Source organism: Populus trichocarpa, chromosome 19 (genome assembly GCF_000002775.5).
Source record: "Populus trichocarpa isolate Nisqually-1 chromosome 19, P.trichocarpa_v4.1, whole genome shotgun sequence".
Taxonomy (NCBI): Eukaryota; Viridiplantae; Streptophyta; class Magnoliopsida; order Malpighiales; family Salicaceae; genus Populus; species Populus trichocarpa.
The window spans coordinates 5,285,783-5,305,874 of NC_037303.2; the positions used below are offsets into that span (position 1 = coordinate 5,285,783).

At 29.1% G+C, this 20,092-nt stretch overlaps 1 long non-coding RNA gene across 1 annotated transcript; it reads right to left on the bottom strand.

Moving 5' to 3' along the window:
• Window positions 1-12,079: 12,079 nt before the first annotated feature.
• LOC18108250 (uncharacterized) lies at window positions 12,080-13,117 on the bottom strand. Its single transcript, XR_002979288.2, has 2 exons — window positions 12,477-13,117; window positions 12,080-12,230 (listed from the first exon to the last, which is right to left on the bottom strand). It is a non-coding gene; the product is annotated as an uncharacterized LOC18108250 (long non-coding RNA).
• Window positions 13,118-20,092: the final 6,975 nt, after the last annotated feature.

Here is a 20,092-nt window from a genome sequence, read left to right on the forward strand (position 1 = left end):
GAGATGTGTTTCTCTTTTCTTTTCTTCTATTAGTTTAATTTTCAAGGTATATTACTGCTGGTTTTTTTTTTTTTTTTTTCAAAATGTCTTGCCATCCACGCGCTATTTGTGTGTGGTGAGGCACGTAGGTATAGTTTGGTAATGGTAGATCTTGTGATCCCATTATGGAATTGGCTAATTTGTTTTTTCTCTTTAATTAGTTTATTCTTGTGGTTGTATTTTTTTTATTATTATGTTGATATAATACATGCTAATTAGCAAAGAAGCCTCGGTTCACATGTTAATAAGTCAATTATTTTTACTAAAATAATAATATTATTATTATTATTATTAAAATAAATATGGAGTTGACCTAATTAGATTTGGCTAAATCAACCAGGTCATGAACCGACCCGACCAGATTAACTAAGTTTTATCATGTCAATGTATTTTTCGGGTCAGACTTCAATCATGGATTTTCTAAGTCAACTTATAAGGGCAAGTCAAGTCTAATTATAGTGTTTCTTGTTGTGGTTAATTTGATAGTAATTTCTTTTGGTTATGTATGGTAAATTTTATATTAGCGAAAAGAAATAGTAAAATAGAGTGAACTTAATAATAACTATGATTAAATAATTTATCTAATTAATATTGTATTTGTATTATGTTTTTTTTGTATATGCACCAATAAATGATGAATTTTTAATTAGTTATATCAATCACATTATTATAAGGTAATAATTTTTTACTTCTTAGGCATGTAAATAGATGTTTGATATCATTTGGAAATGAAATATTTAGATGCATTTAGATAAATGTATAAAACAAATCAGTACAAGCTAAGTAAACTATAATCAAAATACATTTGTCTGTACTAGCATTTTAAATTCAATTATATAGTTTTGAATCTAGTTCTATACTCAACTTCTTCAACTTATATACGAAGTTGATTGATTATTTTAATACAAATATATCTGTCAAAAAAAGTTAAACTAAGCTTTTCACCATTACTCAATGAGAAGAAGAAAGCATCATGATATATTTAAAAAGATTCAGTAAGGAGATGCTCAAAGTAAAATACTTGTTTGAACCGATTGCTACAAAGGCTCTAATTAGAGGAATCCATAACTATTTCTTATGGGAAAGATTATATGCTCTCTTAGATAAATCTCTTCTCAAAATCAACTAGTAATAAAAAAATCATATTTTGATGAAAGAAACAAATGCAGCTAGATAAAAGTACCTATGTTTTTATAAACAAAGAGATAAGTCTCCAAAACACAAGCGACCTCCTGTCACCTCTCGTGTATTCAAAGGCAAACCTAAAAGTCTAGTATGAATTAGGTTGATATATCATGAATTAATAATCAATCCTTCAAATACCACCAAAACTAAGGTACTAACAACTATCAAAGGAAAAGACTTTGTCCAGTATCCATCACCAATAAAAAGAGATGTTGGTAAACAAATTCTAAAAATATTTTTTTTTCATAAAGATAAAGGGACATGACTGAGGAATGTTATACACTTAAAAAAAAAGATAGAGAGACTTATCATCAAGGGATAACTCTAGTAATTTATAGAAAAATAAATAAAGTATAAGAAGCAAGGAGAAGAAGTTAACCCTTCTCATGAGGCATTACTAAATTTCAACGTGATCTTAACATACAACTAGATACTCAACTCGTGCTTTGCCGCAGGTCAAATATTTTTTTTTCAAATAAAAAATTATATACACGGGTTTTTTCAACACATTTTAGCAATTAAGAAAATTTTAAGTGAAAATCAAAAAGTTTATACATACCTATAATCAAATAAATCGAGAACTATGTGTGTTAATAAATGAAAAAAAAAAACAAAAAATGATAACCAAAAATAAAAATGAAAAAATTAAGAGATAAATGTAGTTCAAGATATTTAATCTCACAAGCCAGGATATTTTCCCAGTTGTGTTAGCTAAATTTATTTATAAAATAATGTTTTATTTAAGCAAAAGATAATAGAAATAGAAACAAAAAATAAATTGATTGAATATAATAAAAAGGAAAAAAACACTATGCAAGGTTCACATATTATAAATATTATCTAAAAATAATTTTTTTTTATTTTCAAAAATAAAATTCATCTATACAAAAGATTAAAAAAAAATTATAAATGAATCAGAAAAAAAAACTTTAAAATTTAAATGTATAACAAAAAAATAATCGTCGTTTAAAAAAGACACTCTAAACAAAATAAAAGAGAGAATAGATATTAATCTAAATATAAATAAAAAAACATTTAGAGAAAAAAAACCATATAAAAAAGCATTAATTTAAAAAAATAGAAAGAAAAATTAGAAAGAAAAAAGCGCTGCTAGGCCTGGCCTATTTCATCAAGGCCTGTGCGATTAGGCCCTTATTTTTTTTCATTGCAATTGGGGTGGACAATATGTTGTCTAATTTAAAAAAAAAATTCAAATAACATGTCGCCTACTGAAGCAAACAATGCGTCATATGATTTGCCTAGATTCTTGCCATTGTAGTGGTCGAAAAATCAGAGCTTATGTTTTTTTACCCAAACCTCATTTTTCAACCCATTTTGACACAAAAACACCATATAAATTGTGATAAACCTATCAATAGCCTAAAAAAACTAAAAATTCATCAAAAAAAAAATCAAGCACATATCAGCGTTTTCATGAACTTTAAAGGTTAAAAACACTTCATATAAACTCCTCTCGTCAAATAGAACCATTTGACATAAATATCAACTGTTTTGATAGTTTAAATCAGTATTAACGATATTTTTCTCTTTCTATCGCCGAAACTTAACGACCTTTCTCTCACCTCTCTCAACTAGTGACTAAAAAATAACAAAAATAAACTTTTGTATTAAAATTGAATTTGGAAAAAATTAAGGCATTGAAATCATATAATTTACGTTATTTTTAAAGTTAGGAGACCAAATTATATCTTTCCTAAAACTTTTAGCACGACATCTATGTTTGAGGTCTTTTTAATTTTGGTCCATATTTTTTCAATTTCATCTTTACTTAAAAAATCCAAATTAATTAACCTTCGGGATCAAATTACTCAAAATAAAATTTTGAAAACCAAAATAATTTTTTTGAAAAATAAACAAGATTATCCACTATATTTTATGATGAGATGAATAGTGTCGGCTGCACAATATGTGTTTTAATTTTTAAGTTAATGATCTAGTTATGCTTTTTATGCCCACAAGCACTGGATTAGTGCGCGTGCTCATACGCCCGAATAATTGGACAAAGCACATATTCAATTTTAAATTTAGATGAAATTGAAAAGTAGACATTTTCTTACACGTGAAACTATGAAGAAGTTACAGGGAGTTGGTGGGAGGTTGGTGACGGTGGCGGAGGTTGGTGGAGGTTGGTGGAGGGGACTCTAGTGTACAGTTTAGACCGTGGTTAATGATTAATTATTATTAAAAAAAAAACAACCAAAAATGGAGGTGGGACCATTTTTATTTTAACATTCTTCGAAGCCTTATCAATCCTTTGATGATGATGTGATTTATGAAATAAAATTTTAATTATAGTACAAAGACAAAATTTAAAAAAAAAGAAAAAGAAAAAGGATTATAATGTATGACACGAAGAAAAGGCATGTATCTCAAAGTTTTTAGAATTTTAATCATGGTTAAAAAATTATCGAGCAGGAAATTATCGAAAAATAACAAGAAGAAAAAAGTTATTGGGTAATCATATTTTAAAAAAAAAAATAATCTTCATATCAACGAGTTTCATTTAATAAGAGGAGTGCTCTTGAAATGTTTTTAGACCTTCATCTTACTAAAGAAAATAGATTGAGATTAAGGGAGAATTATATCCCTCTTTAATTTTGTGTGTTTAATGATTTGTAAATATTTTGAGTTGATAGATTGGTTTAGTAACATGATAAGAATGTTTATAGGTGAACAAATGTTAAAAATAAATTTTTGGGTTAAAAAACTCATAATTTAATTTCTTGATCACCTTTTTGGTGGTTGGAAACTTGATAAATAAATGACATGTTGTCAATTTTTATTGATATTATTTTGAAAATAAAAGGGTGGATAATATGTCGTCTATCTATTAATTTTACCTAAGAAAAAAAGAGGTCATGTGCTTTTATTTAAATGGACCAAGCATGTTGGGCCACTTATACCCACACATTTAATCTTTGTATATTCGGTTTAATTTGCAATTTTTTTAATTAAATTTTATAAAAATAAAATAACTTTAAAATATGTTAAAAATATCATTTTAAAAATAAAATTATAATTATTTTCTAAAATTTTTGATTGTTTTTTTCAGGGTCCGTAAGATTAGTCAAAATATGTACAAATTGATTCAGACACCGCGTTAATAAAATAAATAAAATAAAATAAAATAAAATGATGGGTACTTTTGGTGGTCCAAGAAGATGGTGGATTGTGCCAATGTCCCTAGAAGTCATAACACACATTAATTTCATTTTCATTATTTTTTCTAGGGTTAATGCCAAACTTTATCCATGTAAATTTTATTTGTTTTTATGGATTTTACTCCTATATATATGATTTGAGTGTGTATACCATAGGTTTAGTGTTTTATTTTATTTATTTATTTTGAAGTGTAATTTCCTTGTCACTCGATGCACATATCTTTGACATGTGTGACATTGAATATAATAAATTAGATTAAATGACAAAAACCGTAATGAAACCTATAATATACACCTTTAACTTATTAAAAAATAAAATCTTTACATTGTGGAATTTGTTTTTGGTAAAGAAAAATGTTATACATATAGATTGAACTAGCAGGTACTCATGCTCTGCCCAGGTTGGATCAGAAGTTTAATTTCAATGTAAAAAATAAATATAAAAAAAACTATGGAGGCGTTGTTAATTTTCTTAGCTCCTGCATTCGCAAAATGTGCTTTAATATACCAAAGTTACATTAATTCTTTAACATTAATTTTTAAAAGTTTTACTAACATGTTAATTTATGTTCATGATTTTACCCTTTTTTTATTTTTAATAATTAAAGTATAATATTTATATGTTTCATAATTAATTTATAAGTATTCATCCTCACGAGCAATTTTTTTTACAAAACAAAACCCACTTAAAGTGAATGATAAAAACATTAGTGGATTAATTGCATTTACATTTTATTTTTAAAAAAATGTATATAAAAATGACACACATCATGATTTATGAAACTATCTTATAGGGTGAAATAAAATGAATTTAAACAACCTTTTAATTGAAAAAAATAATAATTTAAAACAAAAAAAATTCAAATTTTTTTAAGAATATTTATGAAATATAAAAATAGACAACTTAAAAAAATAAATTTAAGTACTGTTTAACACAGCTCGGAGTCCGTTGCCTTTTGTGCAAAATAATGTCGGTGTTGGACGCAGAGCATGGAAATGTGCAGATTCAGATTCTGTTTAAGTAGGAGCAGTGTCCGTTATGCTGCCGTACAACTGGCACCTCTCGTCACTCACTTCCATGCATACACACGCTCAACACGATTCATCAAAAGCTCGTTTCACGCGAGTTCTTTGCCGTGAAAAACACGCTGCATCATGGAACGTATCGATAACCAAAATAACTTGAGGGATTCGGTCCTCATGTGGTAACATTCATTATATTCCAAAGTTAATTTTTTGTTATTTTCCGAGCTTGGATTTATTTTTCCTTTTCTTCGCTCTTTTTTGTGAGTATTTAAATGTCTTACTGTTTAATTAACAACCAATTTTAAGAAATACTATTTTATCTTTCTTTAAAAAACCAAATTAAGATATTAATGATCAATAGGAGATGAACCTAATGCAGACAGAATCACATTTTTTTTTATATCTTTTAAAAGACTCCGACAACTCATTATGAGATGGATGCACAAATCACAGTAAATTATCGGTCATTGCACATGTGTTCACCATTAAATCATATTATTGATTAAATGACACCGATTACGACAAAATTATTTAATGAGTGAAAAGCATTCTACCTGAAAGAAATAAGGTGAAAGAACTTTTATGCTGCTAAATCCATGATGAAACTCCTTGGCATATGTCTAAACTTTTGCATGTTGTACTGCCTTGAAAATACAGAGTTGTCTGAGTACAAAACATACAAGCATGCTCGTTATAAACTCAGAACTGGCAGGGGAAGGACTCTTGTCGCATATAGAAAACTTAGATACATCTCAATTACACCTAAACTGTAAAGGTTATTGATGTCACCAAAGACTGTTGAGCATATGACATGGCATCATTCACATGATGCGGTAAATGGAGTGATGGTGCACCCTTTCGATGGTGAAGCCAGGAAATATTTTAATATGGTGCATCCTTAGTTTTTAGTGGAATCAAGGAACATACGTTTTGGGTTATGTACAGACAGATTCCATTCATTCGGGTCATTTGTTGCTCCTTATTCTTGTTGGCCAGTGATACTCACAGTTTACAACTTCCCATTAGGAATATGTATGAGTCTAAAGTTCATGTTTTTTCTATAATCATACCCTGTCCTAATAGTCTGGTCGAAATATAGATGTTTATCATCGTTTGTTGATTGATGGGTTAAAGCAGCTGTGGTCATTTGCGGCTTTGACATATGATGTCTCGAGAAAACAAAATTTTCAGATGAAGGCAGCTTTAATGTTGACTATCAATGATTTTTCTGTGTATAGAATAGTTTTTGGTTGGAGCACGCATAGAAAACTATCATGTACATACTGTATAGAAAATAACAAGACTTTCACATTAACAAATGGTGGTAAAAGGTATTTTTTAATTGTCACTGACAGTTCTTTCCAATGGATCACAAATATAGAAATAACAGAAAAGATTTCTTTGATGGAAAAGTTCAAAGGGATGTTACACCACCACTACCGTTGAGTTAAGAATTGTATGACGTGGTGTCAGAGTATGATGACATTGTGTTTGGTTTTCAATTCGGTAAGAAGAAGTATTCTAGTTTTGATTTAACCTATAATTGGATAAAGTGAAGTATTTTTTGGGATCCATTTACTTGGAAGTACTAGGCTCAATGGAAAAATGACATTTCAATGTAAGTTTGTTTTCCCTTCACAGCGACATGTTAATAATTTTTCAAAAATTAAATTCAATTAACAAATGCAATTTTAGGTTTACAAACACTGAGGCTGTCAGAACCATAGCATCGATGATGATATCATCAATGGAAATTCAATTATTTCAATTGAGTCAGGTTTTCAAATATCTTGAATGCAAACCTATTATTCATGCATGGTTTAGAAGGTTTAAGATTAGTATTAACTTAAATATTTTATTATTATGTTATTTTGGTTGGTTTATTAACTTATTAATGAAATTTTCCTTTTACAAATTTTAACTGCAAGGAAAAATTTGAATGGGATAGAACTAACAACGTTGTTACAAGGAGGGTTTAGAAGAATCACTTTGTAACTAGGTAAGATTGAAATCAAGATAAAAAAATTTAGTTCTTTTATTCAATTTTATTATTCATTTACTAACAGATAATTCATTTGTACCATATAAGTTGCAGGATTTTGGTATGAGACACAAAAAAAATTCAAAAAATATACAAAAGAAAAAGAGCTTCCAGACTAGAAGAAGGTGTCAGTTTGGAAGGATTGTAGACTATTGTAAGTCTTGAAGGTCATGTGGGGGGAATATATTCAGTACGTGACATCCAAATATTTTGTGCGACAATCACACATGTGCAAAATTGATGATCGCCAAAGAGGGTGCAACAACTCGTGGATAGTCAAGTTCAGCACTTTGTGGTTGTTTTCAACCATACAATACCCGGTTGAAGGAGAGATACGATGACAACCCTTCAACCCATTCTGATCTCGATTCAAATTTATGGTTGAAGACAGGATCATTTGGTAGACCCAATAGAAATCGGATGTATGATCTCTCTAACACTACGGTCGATAACTTGCAAATGGCCCAAAGTGTTTAAACCATTGGATGCTCACAATCAGTTCCGAGCATTCAAACTCTAGAGTTTGAGGCAATTTTAGACCAGCTAGTTGAATTTCGGATGATCCATCTTGCTGCTAATTATGAATGACTCAGTGTTAAGACGATCGAACTCCGCTGATTGATAATAGAGATGAGATCACAGATGAGTGATACATGTGCTCTCTTTTATTCACCCCACGGTCTTGGCAAAGACCCACCTCCTTCTCCTACTCCAGCGCCTCTATTATAGATTAATTGTATTTGAACATGTAATTGTTTAAATTTGTAATAGATATTTGTAAAAAGAAATTAATTTATAAAAAGAAATTACATAAATTTAATATGCATAGTTTTTTAAAACTTGTTTAGTTAATTTTTAATATAATTTTACAATTTAGTTATTATTTAATTTTAATATTGTTGAGTTATAATATCACAACTTGATTTTTTTTTTTTCGATTGAGATTTACTTTTTGTATAATAATAAGTTTTTATTTTAAAAAACCATTATTCTAATAAAAAATCCTATTTTTACTTGGAAAAAAACTTTATTAAGGAAGGATGGTTTTTGGCTATATATATACTTTTTTCTTACATTGATTAAAATCATTTGAATTTTTACAAATATTTATTTTAATTGTGTTATATTTTTATTTAAAAATCATGTTATTTATATAAAAAAAAATACTTATTTTCTTCAACATAAAAAAATGTTTCTGAAAAAAAAAAATTTGGACTTAAAAAATATTTTTCTATAATTTACATCATTTTAATTATTAACAGAATTTACTTTGCCTATCGCATATGCAATAAAAATAGATTTTGAAAATTGTAACGCGGCAGCATGCAAGTACACCACTAGTGTATTTTTATATATTTTACCTTTTTAGTTTATGATTACAAAAATTTACTATATGATTATTAAAAAAAAAAAAAAAAACTGAGATCACATCATGGTAGGCTTACATTTTCAAGAAGTCATTTTTAATTTATATTTTGTAATATTTTAAAACAAAGACAAGTTTTCTTATACAATAGTAGTGTAGTGGCAAATAACACGTTAGGTAGACCTTTCGTGTGTGGCTCGATCTCTTTCTCAGTCAAGCTAGTTGAAAATAAAGAGGTAACGTCAATACTCCGCAAGCAGAGCAGATGTTGCCATCCCTAATTATTCATGCACAAAATACACATTTGCTGTGTAGTCTGATGTTTATCATATATTAAAAGGATTTTGTTTTTTTGTTTTTTTGTTTTTTTAATATTTATACAAATGATTTGTTGTTCATTGTTGATATTTTGAGTGTAACGAGCAGTGATTTTCCAATGCAATATAGTGTGAAAAAAATGATGAGATTTGAACACGTGATTGATTGATCATCAAAATTTTTATACTATATCAAAAAATCATCTTAATCCAATAACTTAAACTATTAAAAAAAATTTCAAAATATAATTTATAATATTCTATATCCTTTCTTTTTAATTATTTGACAAGTCTTAAATCTTCTAATCACAATCAGCACTAGGTGTGCCCAGTATGGCAAGAAACACAGCACTAAGAAACAAGACTCAGAAGACAGCTTCAGTAGGTGAAGACTACCAGAAACAGCCACCAACCCCAACCTAGAGGGAGAGATTTTGCAGGCGGTGAACTTTGATAAAGCTCCCTTTCACCACCAACCCCAGCCTAGAGGGAGAGATTTTGCGGGTGGTGGACTTCGATAAAGCTCCTTTCACCACCAACCATCGATGGCTACATTTGACAACTCCCCCTTCGCTCTTTTCTACACATTCTCGACCACTAAAGTCTAAAGTTTAAGCCTACCATGTGCATTATGTTTCTTATTCAGTTAAATGGCCAACAATTATCTATATAATAAAGGCATCGGCTCCTCCTAACCTCTAGGATTTTCCAATAATATTTCTACATTTGCTCGGAATTTCTTTTTCTTTGAGATGACACCGCGCCAATGCCTCTTGGCTACATCACAATATACACCACTGCATGCTTTTGAGTTTAATTTCGTGCATGTTGCTCTTATGGGCTGATCCAAAGTCAATGTGGGCATCTCCTTCGGCTATGTTTATGAGTTTAGGTAGTCTTAATTTATGCAGCAAGCACCAATGGATCGTTGCACATATGAAGGATCGCTGTCCAGATCTGTCTTTTTCTTCTTTTTTAGCTATGGTTAGGTAATCCATAGCTCTCGGGTTCGAGAGACCGTGCAACAGTTTTTCTATTTTTTTGGGTTCAGTTATGACCAAAGTCTAATTCACTCAAGCCTGTAGGGTTACGAACCATAGTCTATGGGCTTACAAAACCTAGTTGTATTTTGTGTTGGGCTTCAAAAGCCCACTTTGATTTTGTCTGCTTGAACTTGGATATACAATTATTCATTTGGAAGTTATTCGTGTGTATTTGGTAATGTGATAGCTTTTATAATTGGGGTTTTAAAAAATTAAATTTAGAAAATAATAATTTTAATTATAGTTTAAAAAAATATGTATTTAGTTTAAACTATTGTTAGATGAATTTTTATATGCAAAATAAATAAAAACAATTATACCAATATTTTGTTTTTAAATGGATAACCTAGTTTATGAACAAATCAAAAATCAAGTTTCATATCCTTGTGTTTGGCATGTATATAAAAATAGGTTAAACCCATTTTTTCCTTGTATTAATCCCAATCCTTAAGTTTAGCTCATGAGATATCAATTGAGTCAATTAATTCTCATATTATAATTTATATAATTGCAATCATCTAAAGCGGGGGTGTTGGACATTGCGTTTCAACCTGTATTTTTGTCAAGATATATATTTTTAAATTATTTTTTTAGTATTTTTGAATCGCTTTGATGTACTAATGTTAAAAATAATTTTTTTAAAAAATATTAATAGTATTTTAATGTATTTTTTAGCAAAAAAAACTTTAAAAAATAACTATTGTTACACTCTTAAACACTCCTGAGCCAATTGGCAATATTTTGAAGATGATGGATTTATTTGTTAATGAGCGTATCTATTGATATGTTAAATATAACATTGATAAATTAATGAGTATCTCTATATACAAATTTACCTCTCAATAAAATAAAATTTGTAATGGATTATTAAAACGCTTTTTATAAGTTATTAACCCTGGACAAAACAGTTATATCTATTATTTAGGTCACACACCCCACTAGAATTAACAACTTTTTATTTTTGAAATTGATTTTCATTTAACTATACCCTAATTAGATGCATGGGTTTTTTTTATATACAAAACAACAAAGAAAAAATAAGGAAAAAATAAGGGTAAAAAATAGGTCTAAATTTTTAAAAGTTTGATAAAATAAATTTTTTTAAAAAAATTAAATCAAATAAAAAAAAATGCAATAAGTTATATCATTATTATAAAACCTGAGTTAATTTAATAGGATAACTCGCAATCTAGTTGACTCAGGCCTGGTTGAGTATAAAAAAATAAAGAGAGGAATTGATCTTGCTCAAAAACCGAAGTTGCCACCTATTTTATCCATCCTTCGTAATTTACTTAAGCTAGCCTTAAATTTGGTCTTTCAAATTAAAAAGAAAAAGAAAAAAGAAAAAAAAAACATTGAGCACACAGTGAGACCATAGCACACTCAGCGCACTGAGTGTGTGTCCATAGTTAAGCACAATAACAATTTACTACAAGAAAAAACGCCAAATCGTCTACTGTTTTATATGATAATAATGGGGCCATCCATGTTTCCCCTTTTAATGGTTGAAACTTGAAAGGAAAGAAAAACTCAGGACTGCTTATATATTACGCCTGAAATTTCTTAATTAAAATGATTAAATCAATGCTTTTTGGAGGACAGATCGCATGAATAATATGGTGAGCATTCATGCCATTGTTGCTTGTAGACCTTCTGTGGTGAATAAAGGGATGCAATCCAATGTCATTTGGCAGAACAAATTGAGAAAGAAGATATCTTGCCTGTTCGTGCTCAATTGCAGCCATTAGAGACATAGCTTCAACGCAGAGAACATGTCTTTTTTCTTAATTATATGGTCAAATCCATCACATTTTGTTCCATATAGCATATATATTCCATATTTTCGAAGATGTTTAAGAACATTCAGCAACAAAAATCACAGACACAGAACATTATGTTTATTTATTATTAATATCATTTTGGATTTACTCCATAGAATATTGAAATGGACAGGCTTTTTGTTCTTCTTGTGATAATGTATCTGTAACACTGGTAGACAGGACCTCGACATCTTCGACTCCATCACGCCGCCTGCAAAGACAAAACCACATTTATTTAAAAAAACTGCTCAAATGATTTATTACCGGTGATTTAGCATCTATACACAACAAGGGGTTCGCCATTTTTATTTTTATTTTATCTTAAAACTTTAAGTTTTGACCTTGAAATAATTTAAGAAGCATAGCAGGCCACAGATCCTCCATATAATTTATGATGTAAACGAACACCTACCGCATAAACAATGAGCAGCGGTAGAGAAGAAATATGTATAGATACCTCATATTTAGAAAAAGTGGAAGATTTTTAATCACTGTCGCTGTCACTGCTGCTATGGCCATCATGACCATGCTTCTTCTCCTTCTTCTTCTTCTCCTTCTTCTCCTTCTTCTTTTTCTCTCCTTCGCCATGGCCATCACCATGGATCTTGTCAACAAATCCTTCCTTGTGCTCACCACGGTACTCCCCCTTGTGTTCACCTTTGTGCTCACCAGATTTCCCACTCTTGTGCTCCTCACCAGATTTCCCACTCTTTTGCTCTTCTTTTTTGCCTCCAATGTGGAGGGTCTCCTCAATCTTGTGCATGATTCCTGCCATGGTGTCTTTCCTTTTCTCTCTCTTTGAAATGATTTTTGATATGAACGGAAGGAAACAGGTGACTAGGGTGCATATTTATAGGCTCGGAATGGAAGTGAAGGGACAAAGGGAAAAAAAAAACTATGGTCTATTTGAAATCACAAAAATGTCCACACACGGGGTGTACACTGAGTTGGTGACAAAAGTAATAAACTCACACGTATTATTTCCTTCTGGAAGGCCTTAGATCTAATCTCTAATCTGAAAGGGTCAAAGTGATTTTGAAAGTTCCTAGGCCACATTTAGAGGCACCACTTGCGGTGTCCACAATGTTCATTATCTGCTCCTTTCGAAAGATATGGATAAGTTTAGGTGACGTTGATAAATTTTCTATGGGTAACGTGGTATGCACGATGTTTAAATGATAAAAAAAAAAAAAAATTCTGGATCTTGAAACTTTTGATGTGTTGGGAATAGTAATGAAATTATAATTTAAACCGTAAAAATTCCTCAACTAGTATTATAATTATTAAAATATATATTAATTTATAAGAGTCTGGGTAAAGAAATTAGTTGTACATGATAAAAATATATAAGCCCAGTGCACTCTACTTATGATAAACTGTATTATTGATTGATAGTTTCTTCCTATGTCATATTTTTTTTTTTATTAATCTGTTTAAGATTCAAGAAAAATCTTCTTTTATAATGAGGTCTCTATTTCTGGGAACTCAAGATAAATCTCCTAATAAGAAGGTCTCTGTCTTATCAGGTTAAAACCTAATCATTATAAACTCTAAATTTTAATAGTATGTTTATATCTATTTTATATATTTAATACCTAAGGATATATTTTAAAGTATAATTTTATACCCCTAAATATTAAAATCTAGAATTAGTTTCTAAAATTTATTTTTGTCAATTCATTTAATTTAATACTGAAAATATGCATTACATTGTAAAATTCATATCTCAAATATTAATTAAATAAATTATTTTTTGTGGTGTTTTTAAAATTTTGACCAAATCCTAAAAGATAATCACAAACTTGTTATGATACTCATTAATTAATTTTTGTATTTTTTAAAGTATGATAAAAATACAATTTGTTTTTTTTTATAAAATATGCATAAAAAATTAGAATTTGGTCGTATGCACACAAATAAAAACATGTATTTTTATTTTTTAAATAATGAAATTTTAAAGAAAAACAGATATATTTAATATTGGATCAATATTTTACAGTGTAAATTTACAGCTCAATCATTAAATGAAATGGTTGAAAAATATATAAGGGACCCACAAATAATTTTAAAATAGTCCCTAAAGTTTTTCAAAATTCTTGGAAATCATTTGGGGCTTGTTTGGCAAAATTAAAAAAAAAACATTTCAACAAAGAAAACTGTCAAAAACTCGTTAAGACATGTTTGTCAAACACATTCTAAGAATCAAAAAATACATTTTTTCCTTCATATAGTTTTGCACAACCAAACATTAATGGACTCAGCCTAGCTTCTCGATTCAAAACCTAAAAGCCCAAAAACAAAACCCACATTTGGAAACAAAGAAAAAGAAGATTAAAGGAGATTTTTGTTTGAAATTTTGCCAATAACACAATAAATAAGTGGAAGAATCCAAAAACTAAATTGAAAATTTCAACCAAATCTTGTCAAATAAAAGGCATATAAACATTGAGTATATGGAACAATGAAACATAAGTTGCATCATACAAGAAAAACAAACTAAGAATGACTTGAAATTACAATTATAAATGTAAACTTAGATATTCAAAGTTAAAAAGGATCAATTAGCAAAAATCAAGCTTCAAATGAACAAATTGATGGCAGAGAATAATCATACATAGATCTCACTTTCAATTTATATATACAAGGCAAGCCAAAACACTGTATTGTGAGAAATCAAAATCTGTAGCTTAAGAACATTCAAATAAAAAACCTATAAATGTCTAAACCCAAAAAACAAGCATAAAACTAGAAGAAAAAAAAAAGGACTTAAGCATTGTAATTATAGCTTAGACATGCTACACATAACTTATTTGAAACATTAGAAACAATAAGAAACTTCAGAAGCAACAATCAAAACCTATTATGTATAACAAGTCAGAAATGCATTCTTTTAAGTATAAATCATGTTCTATTGATCATTCCCTTTATTTCTAAACTCAAACCTCATCCTTGCAACTTCAAACAAAATTAGCAAGCAACACAAAATAACCTAATCAATGACAACATCATAATTCAACATATTTATATCCATACTATTGATTAACTAAATATTAAAGCATGTAAAACAACATTTTATACTAACATTTATCATCTTAAACATTAAATAAGGCACCAAACAAACTTGAACATACACAAGCTAACTTCTAAGGTATGATTAAACCCCTCAAAACAAAAATTCATGGCATTTAAACTAATAAATGACTATAACAGATGCATAATAAACATTTTAAACAGAAATTTAAAAGATAAAATAGATAGGGAGGGGGTGTGCTCATTAAGCCATACCCCTTCATCAAAGTTTAAAGGTATATTTTGTAAATGGAATATTGATTCCTTCTCTGGATTATTTTCTTCTTTCCTTTTAATTTTCAGCTTCTTATCTATCCAAGATTGATCTTGATTCTCTTATTTCCTTCTTTCTCAACTTAGCATATAATTATTATAGCTTCTCTCTTAATCTTTCTATGTTTCCTCTCTTTTCTATTTGTGATTTTCTTCTAAAAAATTCATCCCTTCTTCTTAAGAGCAGATACCCTTTATGGTGGCTTTTGGTAAGAGGTTGTTAGGGAAGATTCTTTTTCTTTCTCTTCCAAAACCTTCCTCTTAAAAAATAAGTGGTATCTGGTCCCTTTTAGTCTTCTTCTTAACCAAAATCACACATGAGAAAACAACATTTGAGTCTTTTCTGTAAAGGTAAGATTTTCTTCGATCATAGATGATTAGGTTGGATACTTTGTCAAAATCATTGTGAAGATTGAGCCATAAATGTGTAATTTATTGACCAAAACCTTGTAGTGAGGATGTAGATCTGTATTAGAAACAAACTACATCAAATTTAAAAGTCTAAAACTCTGCATTCATTTATTAGAAGGTAGGCTCTCGATTAGCCTGAATCTGCCAATAAAAAGGAGACTGATCAAGGATAATATGTTATCAAGTTCATTAAGACAAATGAGGTATAAATGTGTGATAATGATAGTTAATCCTTGTAGAGGAGATTTTTCTCGGTCAAAAGATGGTGGTTGGAGCCACTAAGATGGTCAGGGATATCATATTAATTCGCTTGAAAGTGGCATCTCGATCATCTTTTGTTTGTTGAAGAAGATGATAAAAAGGGATAAGCGATATGTCACTTGATTTCTTTATTAAAAACGAGTGACATGTTGTCTGCCTAAACCCTAAAAATTAAGATTTTTTAATTGGAATTTTGTAAGTTTTAATTTGGTCCTTTTTTTTTTCCAATTTCTACACACCCTCAATTGACCATACAATTACCCAATTTTTGTAATTGCATTTCTAGAAACCCATATTTAAGTCCTTTAAATTAAGCATCTTTTGCACTTTGATCCTTAGTTTCTAAATTATGCAATTTGAATCCTATTAACTATCAAAACTTTCAATTTCTTTCAAATTGAGTTGTGATTTGCTTAATTTCAGTTCCCGAACTTACATGTCTTTTGTGCTTTGGTCTTTGGTGTTGAAATTCTTCAATCTGACCCTCAATAAGCCTTCAATCTTTTATTTTTTTCAATTAAACCCCTGACTGCACTAATTTAGCATTTCCAAGTTTTAATTGTGTCCCTAACCTTCCAATCTTTGCGAATTGATCTAAATTAGGCCTCCAAACTTGAATTTTCTTTAATTGAGTCCTTGATTGAATCCATAAAACCTATAAGATGTTAAATAAAGTCCTTGAACATAATTAATTCTTCTAATTTTCGCTAAATTGACTATTCAACTTAATGTTTCTAAATTAATTCTTTAATTAAGCCAATTAAACCCATGAAAAGTTTAATTAAGTCCTTAAACTTAATTAATTCTTTTAATTTATATCAAGTTGGATTTCAAACTTCACTTTCTTTCTATTAAGTCTTTCTTTATCCCATCTGTCAAAATATCCTAGTCTAGTTATTTTGGTCTATTATAGCTCGAGAGCTTGTCTCCTTATGTCCCAAAAATATTCTTGGATTTTAATTGTTTATTATTTAATAAAAAAAGAAAATGTATTTTTTATAAAATAATTTTTTTAGGGATCCAAAATTGGATTTTGACAATGGGTTTATACAATTCAAGCTTTTTTTTCCAGCTAATTTCCATATCTAATTTAAACAATACATAGAGTGTTACACATTGAGGTGACTTTTGCGGTTGCAGTTTTTTTTTTATTTTAAAATAGGTCTATGAAAAATATTTTTAGTTGTTGTTTTAAAAAGGTAGGTTTAAAAATATGTGTTTAATTAAAATTGTTGTGAGATGAATTTATGCTTGTAAAATAAATGAAAACCAAGTTTCTATGAATAAAAAGCAGATTATTTTAACTTTTACAAAATAAGGTTTGAAATGAAATTATATATGAGGCCGAGTGCAAAAAGATATAATTATTTAACTAAATGAACATTTTTTTTCCTTTATTGCTGTATAAAATATAGAAGCTACCACAATAACAAACATCTCATAGCCAAATAAACATGAGCCACTTGATAGTTAGCCCATGAACATGCCTTTATTTGAGATTATCTGTACTGCTTAGATGACTTTTATTTATTTGGATATTATAGAAAAAAAAATAAAAGAGATAGATGTTTCATTATGCAATAAACATTATGTACACAATCACAAATCATTGTGGATTTCATATGTGTGTTTTTTTTTTTTATCATTTTGATCATTGAATTTTTTTTCTCTATGATTGGATCTTTTATGGTTAAATTGATGCTCAATTTGTTAAAAAATAAAAAACATTAAAACTCACGGAACCAAAGTGAAAAACTTTGGGAAACTAAGTGGTAATTTCAAATTTAACACGAAAAGTTAACTTTATTCCTCCTACTTGCTAATTGATACAATTATAGTCCCTTTGGTTTTCATACATTCACTTTTGATCCACAACTTTATTTTCTTTACTTTTCAGTCTCTTGGTTTAAAAGAAGAGAGAAAAAGAGAGAGTCACTAGATTTCTATTGAGGAGAGAGAAAATCATTATTGGCATTATTTCCAGCCAAGAAAAAGTTTGGTGTTAGTGTCAATGGATTTTATTCAATGAAAGAAGTTCCACTTGGTTATTCCTTGCCGTTAACTTTGTATAGGAGGGTAGATATGAGGTTAGTGGGATGTTTTTTTAATACAGGTTGATTTTGAATTTTTGATCGATATTTGGGTTATTTGAGTCCATAATATCCTTTTTTCCCAATATTTTACACTTAAGTCCGTTCAAATAGATTGGTTAAAAAATAATTTGACAATTCTTTTATTAGATACTGTTAAATTTTCATTTTTTATGAGATCACAAACTTTATTTATTATGTTAGCAAGCACTTTTTTATGCAAACCCTCATGAATTTGTTTTCTTTTTTACAAAAAAATTATTTGATTACTAATTGTTTTTAGTGTTGTTTGATTCAATATCATTTGATTTTTTGCTTATTTTTGAGAAATTTTCTAGCATAATTTTTTTTTAATATTAGTAGAGGTTCTTTTCAGAAATCTTCTTTTCCTTTATATCAAATCGGGTTTTAACCAAGTCATATCTACTCAACTCCAACCCCAATTTGAAACCTGAGCTAGGTAAGGATCGAGGTCAAAGGGTCTCTCAACTTCTCGAGTTTGTATTTAGTTATCATTAACAACTTTTTTAATATTTGCTAACCCCTTTAATCCTTCATCAATTTTTTAAGTAAACGCATAATTGTTTTGACTTGCTACAAAATACGTTGACAATGACTACACTTTTTATGTTAACAAAAACTTGATATGAACTACACTTTTTTTGTTAACAAAAACTTTATATGAACCATGGGTCTGCCCTTGACATCAAGGATGTCAAGATATATTTTTTCTTCTCTATTTTCATTCTTTTGTTAATAAAACGTTGATATAAACCATGGGTCTATCTAGAGATGAGCATTTTCGGTTCGGTTCGATTTTAGGTCAAAATAAGTAATCAAACCAAAAAAAAATTTCAAGTTTTTGAACCGAACCAAAAACCGGTTCGAACCAACCATGTTCAGTTCGGTTCATTTTTTTCCCTTCCAAACCAATTTAAATCGAAATTATTTCGGTTCGAAACTATTTTTGTTTTATTTCTAATTTCACATATTTGTGCATTCTGTGCTTATTTTCTGAGAAATCTTGGCTTTTTCAACAAGTATGGCTCTTTTTTAAACTGGTTGGGCATGCATGATATCCAGAAATTCAACCCCGATTTTCTTTTTGTTAGATCTTTGTCCAAAAATTAAACTTTGCAAAAAGATACACAAAACAAAAGGAAAAAGCAGAAGTCATTTGACTAGAAAAAAAAACAAATGAAAGATCAAAAGATATCTATTATTAAAATATAAAACCATCAAAACATTATTATTTGAACAAGAGGAAACAGATCAAAGAGGAAGGGTCAAACCCTTACACACTAGAGAGTCAAAACCCTTACACGCTAGTTTAAAAAATCCCCTTCTTTTCCTCTCCAATCTTCACTCCACTTCATTTTGGAGCCACCGCCACACACCCGCAAAGAAAAAACCCTAAACTCGCTCTCAATGACTACCGATCCAACTCAGTTGCACCAACTCAGTCTCCTTCTCCAATCAAAGAGGAGAGATGCAGAGAGCAAAGTTTAAGCTTTAGGTTTAAGGTTAGAAGAAGCATCCTATTTATAGTTGTTGTTTTTTTAAGTGTTGGCCTAGTTGAACCGGTTCGGTTTGGTTCGATTCAATCGGTTTCAGAATTTGAAAACTGAACCGAACTGAACTTTTTTGTGATTTTTTAATCAGTTAATCAAGTTTTTTCGGTTTGGTTTTTTCGATTATTTTTTTGGTTTTTTCGGTTTAATCGGTTTATCAGTTTTTTTGGTCACCCCTAAGTCTGCCCTTGACATCAAGGATATCAAGATGTATTTTTTCTACTCTATTTTCATCAAACTTTAATTTATGCTCTAGTAAGCTGTTGTTTTAAAAAAATTGTGGTTAAGCCAAATGCAAAAAAGAAAAAGAAAAAGGGAGTTGTTAGGTAATTAGGTTTTAACTAAAAAGAAATCTTTTTTTACCTTACTTCATATCATTTAGTTTTTTTTATTAACTC